This window comes from Cynocephalus volans, chromosome 2 (genome assembly GCF_027409185.1).
Source record: "Cynocephalus volans isolate mCynVol1 chromosome 2, mCynVol1.pri, whole genome shotgun sequence".
Classification (NCBI taxonomy): domain Eukaryota; kingdom Metazoa; phylum Chordata; class Mammalia; order Dermoptera; family Cynocephalidae; genus Cynocephalus; species Cynocephalus volans.
This window is the reverse complement of record NC_084461.1, coordinates 96,653,485-96,670,470: the sequence shown is the minus strand read 5'-3', so window position 1 is coordinate 96,670,470 and position 16,986 is coordinate 96,653,485. Positions and strand designations below refer to the sequence as shown.

Genomic DNA, 16,986 nt, shown 5'->3' with positions numbered 1-16,986 from the left:
GAAAGCTAGCCTATTTAAAATATTCACCAAAAAATAAAGTACCTAAGAATCAATTTAACCAGAGATATAGAAGATCTCTACAATGAGAACTACAAATTACTGCTGAAAAGAATTAAAGAGGACACAACAAGATGGAAATACATTCCATTCTCTTGGACTAGAAGAATTAACATTGTGGAAAATGCATACAATCCAAAGCCATCTACAAATTCAATGCAATACCAATCAAAATACCAATTACATTCTCCACAGAAATAGAAAAACAATCCTAACATTCATATGGAACAACAAAAGATACCAAATAACCAAATCAATCTTGACCAAAACAAATAATAAAGCTGAAGGCATAACACTACCTGACTTCAAATTATACTGCAAAGCAATGGAAATCAAAACAGCATGGTACTGGCATAAAAATAGACACTCAGACCAATGGAACTGAATAGAGAACCCAGAAATCAACCCACATACTTATAGCCAACTAATCTTCAATGAAGACACAAAGAATATATGTTGGAGAAAAGACTGCCACTTCAATAAATGGTGGTGGGAAAACTAGACATCCGTATGTAAAAGAATGAAACTAGATCCATACCTCTCACTGTATACCAAAATAAACTCAGCATGAACTAAAGACTTAAATATAACACCTGAAACTATAAAACTCCTAAATGAACAGGAGGTGGGATGGGACAAAGATTTATGAATATGACCCCAAAAGCACAGGCAACAAAATGAAAAATAAACAAATTGAGTTATATCAAACTAAATAGCTTCTGCACAGTGTAAGAAACAATATACAGAGTGAAAGGACAACCTACAGAGTAAGAGATAATATTTTCAAGCTATACATCTGACAAAGGATTAATATCCAGAATATACAAGGAACTCAAACAACTTAAGAGTAAAAAAAAACAAATAACCTGATTAATAATAGGTAAGGCACAGAATATGCATTTCTCAAAGGAAGATATCAAATGGCAAAGAGACATATGAAAAAATGCTCAGCATCAGTAAGTATCAGGGAAATGCAAATGTATCACTGAAATGTCATCTCATCACAATTAGACTATTATCAAAAACACAGAGAACAACAAATGCTGGTGAGGATGTGGAGAAAGGTGAACCCTCCTGCAATGTTTGTGGAACTGTAAAGTAGTAGTTCAGCTATTATGGAAAACAGTATAGAGTTTCCTCAAACAGCTACAGATAGAACTGCCATACAATCCAGCAATTCCACTGCTGGATATATATCCAAAGGAATGGAAATCATCATTTCAAAGGGATACCTGCACTGTTATGTTTATTGCAGCTCTACTTACAATAGCCAGAAGTTGAAACCAACCTGAATGTTTATCACTGAACAACTGGATAAGGAAAATGTGGTATATTTACACAATAGAATTCTACCTTGCCGTAAAAAAGTATGAAATACTACCATTCACAGCAACATGGATGAACTTATAGAAAATTATGTTCAGTGTAATAAGCCAAGCTCAGAGAGAGAAATACTGCCTGTCCTCACTGTTAAGTGGGAGCTAAGAAAGAAAGAAAGAAAGAAAGAAAAGATACAACAATCACAATGATATGTTGAACTTTCAAAAGGAGAGAACAGAATTGAGGTAACCATAGGTGAGAAAGGAGGAGGGGGTGGGGATAAGGGAGGAATTGATAATGGTCAACAAAGAATGATCACACTATATAATATTAATATACTAATTGTCTAGGTTTGAGTATCACATATTGCACACAGGTATTGATAGTCAACTCTGTACCCACAGATATGTACAATCACCTATGATTCAATAAAAACAAACAAAAATGGGCAAAGTGCCTGAATAGACATTTCTCAGAGAAGACAGAAATGGCCAACAATCATGAAAAAATGCTCAGAATCTCTAATCATCAGGGAAATGTGTTTATTTTTTTATCCATTCTCCCAATCTCTGTCTTTAATTGGATTGTTTGATTCATTCATATTTAATATAATTACTGATAAGGTAGAATTTACATCTGCCATTTTCCAATTTTTTCTAGATATCATTTTTTGTTCCTCTTTTCCTATATTACTGCCACTTTTTGTGTTAAATGGGTATTTTTAGTGCATTATTTTAACTCATTTTTTCTTTATTTGATTGTTTTTTAAAGTCATTTTCTTAATAGTTGCCCTGGGGAATACAATTAACATCATAACATACAAATTTAATTCAAATTGATACCAATTTAATTTCAACAGTATACAAAAGCTTTGCTTCTCTATAGCTCTCCCCCTCTCTTTTGTGCTGTTATTATCATGCAAATTTCATCTTTATAGATTGTATGTTCATCAACTTAGAGTTATAGTTATTGCTTTATGCAGTGCTTTTAAAATCAGATAAAAGAAAATAGGGTTACAAACAAAAAATACATTTATACTTTATTTTAATATTTACCTATGCAGAAGTTAAGTGCCTTCACTAGTGCTCTTAATTTCTTTATATGAATTCAAATTACTGTCTGGTGTCTAATCATTTCAGCCTGAAGGACTCCCTTTAATATTTCTTATAGGGAAGTGTGCTATGGGAAAATTTTTTTCACCTTTGTTTGTTTTTCCTTAGTGTTAGCAGGACAATTTTTTTTTTCTTCAGATATAGGATTTTTGGTTGATAGTCTTTTTGTTTTAGCACTTTGAATGTATCATCTCACTGCCTTCTGCTTATTTTGCTGTTCTTTTTCTAATGATTTAGCTAGATGCTTCTTTCATTTATTTTTACTCATTCTCTTTTATGGATTTAATTATAGAAGTCTACTTCTAAACCATATGCAAAATTCATTTGCTTCTCTCTGCTTTCAGTTATGTAAGCTCATCATTAATTAAAAGAATTTTTAAATATTTTAATAAAAGTTCTTGCTGGATAATATTAAGTTTATATTATATTTCTGGAAACTAATGTCTCTTATTGAAACTTTATTATAAATGTCTGTTCTTATTTTGCAGATGTGACATCCTTTCCTAGTTTTCTATTCTGTTAATTGTGCTTTCTAGGGTGTCAGATCTTGTTTTCAGCTTGGGTTCTCTGACTAAAATATTAAATAATTTTTAGTTTAATGTTTACCTTTGCATTTAAATTTTCTCTTTTTTTAATGTTTACCTTTTCATTTAAAATTCTCTTTTAGCTTGTCTGTAATTTGGGGTCTGTAGTACATCTTAATATTTTAGTGATAAGAATAGGAAATAATGCTAGCTAGTATACAGCAAGAGCTAGTCTTCTCACTTTATTGAGTACTAGTCTTATCAGCTTTCACTAGAATTTTGGGACACAGCCTGTTTTCTAGCTTATATTCTCATACTGGTTTCAGTGCTTGTCAGTATTTGATGAGTAAGAAAGGATAAAAAAGCACCCATGTAGAAGACCACTGAGATGGTTGCTGCATAGTACACTCTTCTTCTATACACTAGCTCCAAGTGCTATTCCATCTTCTGAAAAAGTATGCTCCTATAATTTGAGGCTGTGGTTTTCTATTTTAATCTGCCAACATCTTTCCATAATGTTGCACTTGGTGAACATTTGATGACACCCTCTCATGTTTTCCAGCTGTGATATTACAAATTTCTTGTGTGTTTGTGTGTGTGTTGTTGGGGGTGGGGTATATATTTTCGGGGATTTGATATTGCAAGAAGGGTACTGCAGGCCATGCAGGGGAAAAAAATAGAAATCCCGCAAAATCTTTTCCCAAGCATTCTTTAAAAAAAAAAAAAAAAGACAATGACACCATTTAAATCGTCTACTTAGGTATAGTCAATAACTTAATATAAACTCCCTAATTGTTCATCATTTTTATTATCTCTCTATAACTTCTTTGGAGGAGAAACCTCTTCTAAATTCTTCTTTGCATTAATAGGGTGAGTTGCTCAAAAGGCTGGCATTTGGATATAAATAAAGGATGAAAAAATATTCGACTATTCTAGTAAGAGCTGAATATAAAAAATTAAATGGCAATTCTTTTCTTAATCTCTGGAGATTATTTCTTTCGTGGAGAATATAGAGGTTTTCCTTTTCTTCCACTGCTATTTATTTAAGTAACACTGAAGTAGATTGCTCTTACTTAACATTAACTTCCAATTTTTATTTCTGTAGGATGTAAAACAAGCTTTAAATGTCATTGAGATTTTTTTTTAAATACAGAAATAATGAGTAGCTATTTTAAGGATAAATATTTAAAGTTATATATGAAAAGAACTAGTATTAGTACCATTAATTAAATATAGGAGAGAAAAAATGGGATACATATATTTTCTGTCTGCTGAAAAAAAAGCCATACATTAATGTTGAATTTTGATAACCATCTAATACATGCCAAAATAACGTGGGTATGAATTTAAGTGAATCCTTCACAACGAAGTACTGGATAGAACACTGGACCACATGTAGAATGGAACTTATATTAAGAAGTGCTTTACCAGACACTGACACAACAACTGTTTTGAAAACGATGCATTTCATAAACCTATTGAACAACTAGAAAAAAACAAAATATCCTTTGACAGTGGAATAAATAAGTTGTGGTAAGGTCATTAAATATTGTAAAATAAGAATAAACAGATTATAATTATATGCAAAATAATGTTGAGCTAAAGAATCATGATACAAAAGGTTATGTACCTTATAATGCCATTTTTATAAAGTTAAAAAAGAATCACAACTAATGTGTAGTGTCATAAGGCAGGATAGAGGTTATATTTGAGGAGGGATTAGTGATTAGAAAGGGGGCATGATGGACCTTCTGTTATTTTGGGAATGTTTTTTATTTCTTGATTTGGGTGTTTAATAGAATGCACTCACTTTGTGATAATTCATCAAGTCATATACTTATACACTATAATCTATATATTTATGTTATAATTCAATTGGATCTACATGGAGAAAAATATCTAGGGTAAATGACTGAAACAAAACATTTTCCTACTTCTTTACAGTTATATCTAAATGTATTTTGAGAGGATCAGGTAGGCAAAAAAAGAGAGAAAGAAAATTAGTCCAATTAATATCTCAGGCCTTAAAAATATTACTTGCTATGACTCATGAGTTCTGCTTGCATATTTTAGGGAAAAAAGGAAGTAACAAAACTATATAGGCTGGCTGTGGTATATTGGAAGCAGCCAACAACTTTTTTAGAAATTTCTAGTTCTACCATGGTCATGTAGACCTAACTGTAGACTCATTAATATTTTAATGAGGATACCAAGGGTACCAATCCATGGCTTTCACTACCTTATTCTTAGCCTGCAAAGAAAGAGCCAAAAAAGAAAAAAAATCAATGTCTCCATCTGCTCTTAATCAAAACACTTCTACTTCTATAACAATCCATAGACAAAACATTGCTTAGCATTTGATTAGCTAGCTGAAACGTAATTACAGCAGTGGTCTCACACAAACAAGGCAACTTTGGCACCTTAAAAGCTCAATAAACTCAAAACGTTGCCTTGTTATATTAACATCTTGAAAATTGTGTTAATTCCCTTTGCTGTACATACAGACTTTCAACACTGATGCCCACAAATGGATTTTCATAGTTTCTTATTCTATCCCCCACTCACATCTAACACTCTGAATCTTATTTTGTATAATTTGCTTTGTATCTATTTCTATATATACAACATGTGATGGAGAAAGGAAGTCATTTTCCAAGCCAAAAAATGGCCTCAGTTGCCTAGATATTTCAGATGAAGTTTCTCTTCATTTGAGTTCTAAAAACAATTCTCACAATTCTCCATTTTACATGCACAGGCAAATCCTTGATATTCGGAGTGTGGAAAAGTGCTGAGGACAGTGATTTCAAAATGAAAGGAAGAAATCTATTTTACTGTAGAGTTAGAATTTAAATTTATGGTTATTATTTTGGCTTAAAGTTAGAAAACATTCTTTTTTAAATATTTCATTAACAGTTTAATGATCAGATTGATTTCCATAGTATATAAAGTAAAGTGGGAACCATATAGCAGCAAAACTGGGCTGATGTTGATGATTAACACAAGAAAAATCCATAGCGTGGGATACAGTCAGTTTTGCTGTGAATACATAAGAATAAAAGATGCATCGCTTTCCAAGAGATTCTTATGGCTGAGACGTGTCACATGGTGATGCTATTCAGAATGTAATAATGAATGCCTTTCCACTGTAATAACACCTATTCTAATCCTCTCATTCTAAACTGAGCATAAATATAAGGATATTAAGAATATATTTAAGATGTCAATGAAATAAAATGTTGTCACAGGATAATGGTCTCCTGCTGCTTCATAAAATATTAAGCCAAAGGCAAAACTTACATTTTCAGAGCAGAAAACATTAATCCCATGGCAGTGTTTTATTGCAGTGATTATATTTCTATTATACAAAACAAGCATGTAGATTTAATCAATTCATTTGATGGATGTTGATGTAATTAATTGATGGCAGTTTATCATCATTATGAAATTGTTTTCTTTTTGTAGGCAGTTTATCAAAGAAAGCACAGATGTTTTAGGAGACCAAACTTGGGGGTGGGGAGAATAGACATTTCTGACTAGCAGAAGGTTGATTTTCTTAAGAGAGTAATAGTTAATACAGCAATTGAGGGACAATATGATGGCATTCCCAAAAGAGGTTTGTGTAACATTCTTTTTAACACATTTCAATTTGCTGACAGGCAAAACATAACAATTAAATAGAATTATTTTAGCAAAAAATCACAATGCCACAAAGAAAGTTGAACTCCTCAGAAAGCTTTACTGAGGCATTTACAAAACTAGCTTTATTACTTTGAATAATGATTGCTGAATAATGGCTGATATCAACAGACCAGAGCATCATTTCCTATTTCTAGGTACTGCTATAATATGGCAAAGATCCAGTGTGGAAGATAGCTTGGGCTTTTTAGGAAAGCTCAGCCATCTAAGTCAAAGCAATCATTTCTCCCAGTGGAAAACGGAAACCATTGCTTTCTTTCTTCTGTGGAAAATACGTTAATGCCAAAATAGTAGGATGTATTTAGTTGAATGTGTTTAGAATATTTTGTTTCATTTAGTAATACCAGTTCTTTAACATCTGAAACAGACCTCAACTTTCTTTAGAGAACCTTTCCTGATTTTTCAAATGAAGCCCAACCAGTACAGTTAATTTATTATTCTGCAAAGCATATCTAATTTTATATACCATTTTTGTCCCACTTGTTGGCTGTCTTAACATAAATGAAGACCATCTCTTCTATCAATCTCTGTCTGTTGGTGTTATAAAGCCAACAAATCTGAAAATTAAAAGCTTAATCTTCAAAATTCAAGAAGTGAGACAACTGAAAAGGCTATTATTTTTTCTTAAAAATGCCAATCATCATGCACATATATCCCTTGGGTCATTCAGAAAAAAAAAAAAAAAAATCAGAATGGCCAAAAGTGCAATAAGAATTACATCTGGAAAATGCTAGCATACTTGAGATACTGCTTGTCATTAGGTTGTTCATAAAAATGCTTACTCAGAGGAAATCCACAGTCAACTTAATCCTTCATAAGATCTAGAGTCATTATAATAATACTTTTCTATATTAATAACAAATCCATTTTTATAGAATTTGTAATATGAATTCTATTTTCTATGATCATATACTATTTAGTTTGCTAGAGCTATCCTAACAAAATACCAAAGACTAGGAGACTTAACCAAAATTTATTTTCTCACAGTTCCAGAGATTAGAAGTCCAAGATCAAGGTGTTGGTAGGTTTGTTTCTCCTGAGGCCTCTCTCGTTGACTTGTAAGATGACTGCCTTTTTGCTATGTCTCCATATACCCTTTTCTCTGTGTGCTCACATACCTGTAGTATCTTTGTGCCAGAATTTTCCTTTTCTTTTTTTCGCCTATATAGGGATTGAACTCTGAACCTTGGTGTTATTAGCACCACGCTCTAACCAAATGAGCTAACTGGCCAGCCCACAATTTTCTTTTCTTATAGGGAAACCAGTCAAGTTGGATTAGGGGCCCACTCTTATGACCTCATTTAACCTTAATTACCTTTTAAAGGCCCTATGTTCAAATACAGTCACATTCTAAGTGACATTCTACTGTGGTTTAGGGCTTCAACATATGAATTTTGGGGGAACACAATTTAGCCCATTATACATATGGTAAGATTTCCTTGAATTCTAATATTATATATTTTTAAAACCTGAAATATTCAGTGATGACATGGGTTGTCTGACACTAGCTACAAAGTTAGTAATAAAGTCATAATAATACATAATCTTTAAAAAATATGAAAAAATTGATTCTGTGTTAAAAGTACCCGATCACTTTTATTCTTCTAAACCTTTGACCGCAACTCAAAACATATCACTGGAATGTAATCTTACATCTATAAAACATTTCTATGTGTATTCAATTTCTTCTATTCTAGGTTTTATCTTTCCTACAAAAAAAGTGTTTCTTGAAAAAGAGACCGTTTTTATATCTGTATGTTTGCACTTTACACCTAGCACAGGGCCTGGGCACTGTAGAAATATTAGAGAAATAAATGAATGAATAGATGGATAGATGGGTGGATGGAGGATGAAATAATTTACAAGTCACTTATCAGTTTAGAACTGTGATTCAGATATTTGTACATGAGTTTACTGCTGATGAAAAAAACTCTCAGTTATGACATGAGAATCCTTAGGAATATCATTCTTTGTTGTACGTAAAACTATCTCTCAAAATACAGCCATGAAACAGATTTAAGAAAGATCATACTATATGGCTACCAGCCTAAACCATTGAGCAGAAAATAGAAAGGAAATAAAATTATACTTTAAATCCAATTCGATTTATGACATACTTCTTAATTAAACATCTAGTTAACTGAGTTTCAGAGGCAAGGGAAAAACTGTGAACATTTGACATATACATAGTTCCAACTAAACTGAAAATACTCGGTACCTTGGGTGAGCAAGCCGGAGTCTGTGTTTATATTATTCACTTTCTGAACCATTTTCCTCTAAGCACAAATCTCTCTGAGCACAAATTTGCACTCAGTCTTTACAGATGTTTTCTCCACCACTAGGAAATACCTGTATTTTAAGCTTAACAGAAGATTTTTTTTTTTAAAGTAAGTGTTTATGTACAATTGGGTCTTGAACAACAGATTTGAACTGCATTGAGTGTGTTGGGTCCACTTATAAGTGGTCTGTACCTGCAGATTTAACCAATCACACAGACAGAGGGCTGACTTTTCATATGTGTGAGTTCCACAGGGCTAATTAATCAAGTTCTTAACTATTTAAGTAATGAGGAGGGGAAAGTTATATGCTGATTTTCTACTGCCAAGCAGTTAATGCTCCTAACCCCACAGTTGTTCAAGTGTCAAGTGTATATTGTGGAAAAAAAAAAATAGAAAATGTAGATAAAGAGACGTAAGAAAAGAAAGCAGGTATCATTGTAATTCCACTTGCTAGTGATAATTACTGATAACATTTGTTAATCAAATACCCCAACATTTATGTATGATTGAATATGTGTGTATGTTAAATCCATATAAATGTGGAAGTCAGTCTATTTCTGTCTCTAATTCATCTAAGTCTCCAAAAGAATGTATAATGACAGCATGTACCAGTGCTCCCACATGCTAAAGAGAGATGTTAGGTTACCTATGCAGGACTTCCAGAGGAATATCTTAAGAAAAGGTTTAGTTGCCATTAACCACCAACCATGCACTAAGGATATATTGCATATATTGTTTTGAAGAGTCCAAGGGAGAGAATTCCTTTGGAAGGGATTGATGGAGTACTCTGTGTCTGCCCTCTTGGGAAAGTTCACTTCACATCCAGCCAAGCAAGAGGTCAGACATTGAAATCAGGGCTATGTGCTGTGGTGTCAGAGCAAGAAGAGCTGACCCACTTGACATACTCAGCACTTATTGAAATGTATTGGGCCAAAAGAACACATGGTGTTTCTCATGGACAAGGTATGAGCTGCCTGGGAGTGAGAGACATACAAACCCATATATCCGGATTTAAGAGAGGTGAGCTCTCTCTGTATTTCTTTCAGTTTGCTCATGTTCTCTTTTTTGTCTGCTGTGCCTTTTTTTTTAAGCAAAAACAAATTTATAATTAAAAGTACATTATCACACCTCCATCCATTTCCATTCTCTCCCTCTTCAGAAGTAGTCACTATTCTAAAATTTGGAAGTATCATTCATGTCCAAGTGTCTACATTTATTCCGGAGATAATGTATCAATCTACTCTTTTCTTTCAGTGTTTTAAATTTTACTAAAATTTTCTACTGTACCTATGTATTTACAACATGCCTCTTTTTACATAACATTGTGTTTTTGAGACTCACCAATGTAGCAATTATTTTTTCTCAACATTATATATTTTAGAGGTACTTGTGTTGATGGTTATAGAACTGGGTCCCTCATTTTAACTGCTGTCTAGTGTATAAATGTATGACTAAGCCTCAGATTATCTATTCTGCTGCTAATGGACAATTAGTTAATTCCAGTTTTTTTATTTTTCAATTCCAACAAGCATTACAATGAATATTCTAGCTCAGGTTTCCTTGGGAACATGAGTAAGATCTGCACAGGGAGACATACCTAGAAGAGAAATTGTTGAGTCGCAGATGTATGCATATTCAGCTTTACCAGCTATTGCCAAATTGTTCCCTAAAGTGGTTGTATAATTTATAGAACAATATGTAAGGATTCCTGCTAACCCTAAATTTTGCCAAAATTTAGTTCAGAGAGATTAAATGTTTTTTTACCAGTATGTAAAATGGCATTTCAGTGTTGCTTTGATTTGTGTTCTCTTTCTACTCCACTGATTGTGAATCTCTTAGTAGGTTGACTGGTTGACTGACTCCTTTTCAGTGAATACCTGACTATATCCTGTGCCATTTTTCTACTGTGTTGTTTGGCTTTTTTCTCAATAACTTGATTTTTTAATTTAAATCCAAATGTTGCCTCAATTTCCCCCCAAAATATGTGTGTTTTCATTTTCTTTAAGATGTCTTTTCATGTATGAAAGTCTTGAATTTTAGTGTATTCAATTTACAATTTTCTTCAAGTATTCTGCATTTCTTTGTTTTCCCCCCAAAAACTCTTTCCTATCCTGATATCCTAAAAATATTCTCCTGTATTTTCTTGAGGAGCATCTACAGCTTTGGTTTTTACATTTTGGTCTTTAATCCATCTGGAATATTTTATTTTTGTGCATAGTACAATGTAGGTTCTAATTTTATTATTTTTCCATATGGAACACACATTTTCCTAGCATCATTTTACTGAATACTTTTACAACAGATTTGTAATGCTGCATCTATCTTATACCAGGTACATTTATGTAGTCTGTTGCTCTTCTCAGGCCTTTGTTTTTCTGTTTTGTTCCAATATCTTACTGCTGTAATGATTATAGCTTTACAATGAGTCTTTGTGTGTGACAGGGAAAAGTCTCTTCTCTAGTTTTTTGTGTATTTATGTGATATTATTTATACTTGATCCTTTATTTCTCTTTATAGATTTTAGGATCAATTTGTCAAATTCTATAAATAATCTTGTTGAAATTTTGATTTGACCTACAATAAATTCATAGATCAATTGGTAAGAATTGCTATCTCAATAATAGTTCTCCATTTTCTTTAGATCTTTCATCCGTCAATTGGCTTATATAAATTTCTTTAAAAAAATTATTGTTTCATGTTGCATAGCTATACTATTGATTACCATACATTGATACTGTAGTCAGTAAAACTTCTGAATTCTGTTAATAGTCTTGGCAGGTTGTCTATAGATTAATTTGTATCTCCATATGTATATCATATCATCTATAAATAATGGTTTTATTTATATGCTTATTTCTTTTTCTTTATCTCTAGACTAAGATGTACAGGTAATTTTGGGAAAAAAAATGTACTGATAATAAGCATCTTCACATTTTTCTCTTAATCAACAGGAGATTCTTCAAAATTCTTACTATTAAGCATATTTTTTGCTGCAGGTTTTGGACAGGTATACTTTCCTAAGTTAAAAAAGTCCACCTAAAATCACAGTTTAATAAGAGTTTCAAAATTCATTTGTTCTGGGACTTAATTTCTTTTTCTTTATCTATGGAGGAGATAATTTTTTTTCTCTAACCTGTTAATGTGATAAATTGTATTGATAATTTTTAAATGGTAAGTGAACCTTGAATAACTGATATATACAGCACTTGGTAATGAATTATTTTTCCTTTTTATTATTTTTTTTAATTGCTGGAATACTCCTTGTATTTGAAAGTTTCTGATACACACATACCAGTTTGCAGCTTTTATTTTTGTGTGTGAATTTTAATTTTTGTTAACATAAAGTTCTATTTATAGTTTTTTAATGCTTTTCTTTTTTTGCCTTAAATTATATCTCATCTCTTATCAATACTTCCAACACTGCTTTTTATAATGTGGTTTTATTTCTTGTCTTATTTTTGGTGTTCTACTTTTCTCAATACCTTTGTGATATTTTATTTTTCAATATGCTTTTAAAAACATTTTATTTGGGTATTTTATTTTATATTTTTCCAATTTCAACATCTGTCTTTTCTGAAGAATCAAATATGTCTCACTACTTTCTTTACTTTTTAAAAACCATATTGTTCAAGTGTTATTATTTTTTTAATTTTGATGTTTAAAATAATTTTATCTTTAAATTTTTCAAAAACATTTAAAATTGCACATTGTTATTACCAAAAGAATTAAATATTTAGAATAGTTCTTGACAAATAATGAATATTCAATAAATGACAGCTAGTTTAAGAGCCTATTGCTTCCTCTATTAGCACTTCATAAGATTTTTTAAAAATACATTGTTTTCATGTATACTTTTCCTGCCCTCTTTTCTCTATATTTTTGTTGCTTTGCCCCCCACAGATTTGTCACCCCTCTTCCCCTGGGTGACAGACCCACGAAGGATTACTTAAAGCCCATCTCTTCTGAGCAGTGAGAAGCCCCGAAGTGGTTAATCTCCCAGAACCCTCAATAGTGAGGCATTCCTTCCATTTGGGAAATTAACCACGAATTGGGGTTCTCTTCCTGCATTTATTCTACAGCCCAGGAAGTTACAGGAAGAGACATAAGTGGGCTTGAAGTTTTAACAAGTTTAACAATAGAAACTGGTAACATTCAGTAAAAACAAGTCAGATGACATTCCATTAAGGTAATTAAGTGGTCCACCAACAAAAGCTTGATCTTAGCAAACATTCCCTTCTTACAGCAATTTCCCAGTATCTTTACATATCATTCAGTAACTTGTCTGTCTTTGAACCAGCAGCCTTGCTGTGTTACAATTCTTTATTTTACAACAGAGACTAGCCTGGGGAAAATTTCCTGTTTTTTGTAAGGTCAATATTTGAAACTACAAGGCTTTGGAAAACCAGACCCCATGAAGTACATTTGCTTTATAGTATATTACACATCTCCCCCATTTTATTTATTTAAAACAAAAAGCAAAAGCTATAGATCAGGTTTTTACAGTTAAGACAAAAGCATTTAAAACAAAGTTGTTATCATTTAGCATGGCAAATCCTTTTAATTTACTTCAGGTGAGGACCGATGATGTCATCATCTCTCAGGGCGGCTGCAGCAGCATCATTCCAGGTGCTGTGAACTGGGGGCAATCACCAATTGTTGAAACTCCGGAACAGGATTTTGCTCCATACAATAGTTGATTCTGAGTCCAGAGAGTTTGTTAATGTTAAACTGTCTAGGATATTATTGTTTTCAGAGCAACTAGTCTTTTGTAAAATTTTTGGTCAATTACAAGTTTTTTGTTTAAGAACAGGATGTCTCATCCAAGTTACAAACACCCTCTTTAAGGCCAGGAAAATTTAGAAAACTGCTTTTGTAGAGAAGATGTTATTTCCCCCTTTATGATCCAGGCATTCCTCATAAAAGCATCGATGATCAATATCTTGATTGAAAAGGTCTTACTTTTCTTTGTATAGATCCCTCAGTGCTGGGAAAGCTGACACCCAGGTTGTTTGGTCCCACATTGGAGGGGGAAAGATGAACAGCAGGATGAAGCAGCAGTTAGGCCAAATTAAGGCAACATGAAGGAGGGGTCAGCAACTTAAAAGTGAGACATGCTATCTTATGTCTAAAGTTTTAAATTATATCCTGTTATAAAGAGAGAGAGAATGAATTTTCATTTAACTTATAAAAATAGCCACATTGCCATAATAATCATAAGGATATTTAAAGTTATTAAATTGGGGGGGGATCAAATAGGGAGAAAACAAATACTTTTCTCCCTGTTTTAAATGATATTTTACCAAACTGTTGTTAGTTATAGATAGCTGATGAGAGAGAGAGAGTTTTCTTAAATCTGGAAAACAAAACATTTAGAGAAATAAGTGTTTCAAAATAAGGAAATTGTAAAAACCCATAATTCTTTTAATTAGTTCACTAATTAACCTTTGTTGTTTTGACCTTTGTGAACAATTTCACAAATCCATCAGTTTTTTCATTAGAATTTTGCAACTTTAGTTTAAAGGTATCAGGTCAAAGTTTGTCAGGAAACTGTACCTATCAGAGTTTTTTCATGAAATATTTGAAAATATAACATTTTAAAATTATAATTAAACCAAGATTATGACTGGTAGCATTTATATCCAGACACAGATGTTTAAGAACCTTACAAGATTTTGGAACACATATCCATAGTATCTTTAGTACTAACGATGCTTTTCCATATAGTCTAATTTATTAAATAAGCCAATTAGTTTGAGAAGTTTCAGGGCTTTTGGAATTTTTTAAAGTTAGTTTAAGTTAAAAGGAGTTAAAAGGTTAAGTTTTTAGAATTTGGTTTTGGAAAGCTTGTTAAATAAAGGTTTGAAACATTCAATTAGATAGGATCACAAATCATTATAAAAATAAAACCACAATGGTAAAGGATTTCAAAGGCAGAGAGCACAAGAAATTATCATGATAAAACATGAAATAAGCTTCCTAGGCCAGTTATCTAAAAGTCAAAGACAACCTTTTACAATTTTCTATTAAGAGCAGTTAAGTGCTTTAAGGAAAATCTGGCTGTTCCATCACAGGAGAGCAAACTCTAACCCTGTATCAGAATACTTTTGACATTGATTTTTAGAAAAACTCACACATAATTTGTTTATAAAGTCAGTTAATCTTTCTACTGTAAAACCCCTTTAACAAGCTTATCTACATAAACCATTATCATGATTTACTTAGACATTCTGCTTTTGTCCTATACTTCCTACTTTCTAAAAAGCCAGTCATTTTACTCTAGGACAAAAATACACTGTACCAGATGTTTTTTCACATAAAAATTATTTTTCCTTCTCTCTAGCCCCTCCAACCATAACCACATCCCCATATCCATAGCCTTCCTTAAGTTACTTTCTTTTTACGTAGTTGTTTCTTTTTTATCAATGTTAAATTGGCCTAATTTGTTTAAAAATTATATATAGAAAGGTTTTTTTTTTTTTTGGTTTTAGTGGGGTTTACAAATTGAAAGCTTTTAGCAAAGACAAATGTAGTCCTGTTTGATTAGTAAACCCAGGCGACAATGTGTGTTGATAAGAACATTTTTATACATTCAGGTTAGTAAATAGGGGTCCATTTGTCAGAGCAGATTACCTAAAGCCCAGTTTGAGTCTCGCCTATTGTTTACTAAATAGATGTTTATGGTTTCCTAGCCAAAAACTTGGTATATTTATTTATTTATTTATTTGACTGGTAAGGGGATCACAACCCTTGGCTCGGTGTTGTCTGCACCATGCTCAGCCAGTGAGCGCACCGGCCATCCCCTATATAGGATCCAAACCCATAGCATTGGCACTGTCAGCATTACCAGTGCCGCACTGTCCCAAGTGAGCCACAGGGCCGGCCTAAACTTGGTGTATTTAGAGGCTTAAAACCAAGAATGTCCCGTCCTGCGGGACAGGTAAGAACGTGGGCTCGAGGAGGACTACCTGTAGCTGGTGAAAAGGGGGAGGGACAGGAGACACGCAGAATGGAGGCAAGACAAGATTCTGATCAAGCCTCAAAATTTTATTATTAGGCGATTGCTTATATACATAGTGAAGAAGGGGCGGGCTGTCACAGAGTGTGGCAGCTTTTGATAGGCGGAAAGGCAGGGGGGTGATAGTGGCGTGGTATGAGAAGAGGAGGTGGGAGGGGTGTTGGCTTGGCGAGCGCGGGCTTTTCTGAGGAGGAAGAGGAAGGCTTACATAAAATGGCGGTTATTTGTTAAAAATGGCGGCTATTGTTAAATATGGCTCCCGACATCTCCTCCCTTTCTGTTCAAAGACAGAAGGGAAGGCGAGCATTAACCGGGTGAGGGAGTAGGGGCCTGGCTCCCCCGTGGATTTTTTTTTTTTAATCCACCATCGTTGGCTCTTGGTATCTTTTGGGGGGAGGGGCAGAGCCGAAATTGATTTTTTGATAGATTAGATACCAACCTCTATGCAAGCCAGGCGTGCTTACAGGGAAACCCAGAGGAGGTCGGAGTTCTGTGACCTTCCCTTGCAATACTTTGTTTTACACTCACCCAGGTGCTCATACCCTGTTCTCCCTAAAGGGAGAGGGTAGACATGCCTCTGGTTATCATGTCGTCCCCGTAGGGAGGGAGCCATAGTAGTCTTCTCCCGCGTCCTTTGATGCCAGCCATTGATAATGAATTTGGATAGGTTTAGAAAGGACGGCATCAACTTGTTTCTTAATTAGGTTGGTGAGATGGCGAAATGCCCAGGGACCGAAGGTTATAAGTAAAAGGAGGCAAAGAAGGGGGCCCAAGACAGGGAGGAGGTAAGGGAGGAGTCCATTAAGTCCAGTCCAGAGCGGGTTTTCGAACAATTCTTTTCTTCGATTGATAAGGTCTTCTTGTAATTTCTTGATTTTGTCTCGGACAATGCCAGACTTGTTGGCATAGAAACAGCACCGCTCCTGTAAAGCTAAACAGATCCCTCCCTGTTCTGCAGTTAATAGGTCTAACCCTCTGCGATT

General features: G+C 33.5%; 1 protein-coding gene across 1 annotated transcript in view; it reads left to right on the top strand.

Moving 5' to 3' along the window:
- TMEM232 (transmembrane protein 232) overlaps positions 1-16,986 on the top strand; it is a 188,034-nt gene that overhangs the window by 111,930 nt on the left and 59,118 nt on the right. The window lies entirely within an intron of this gene.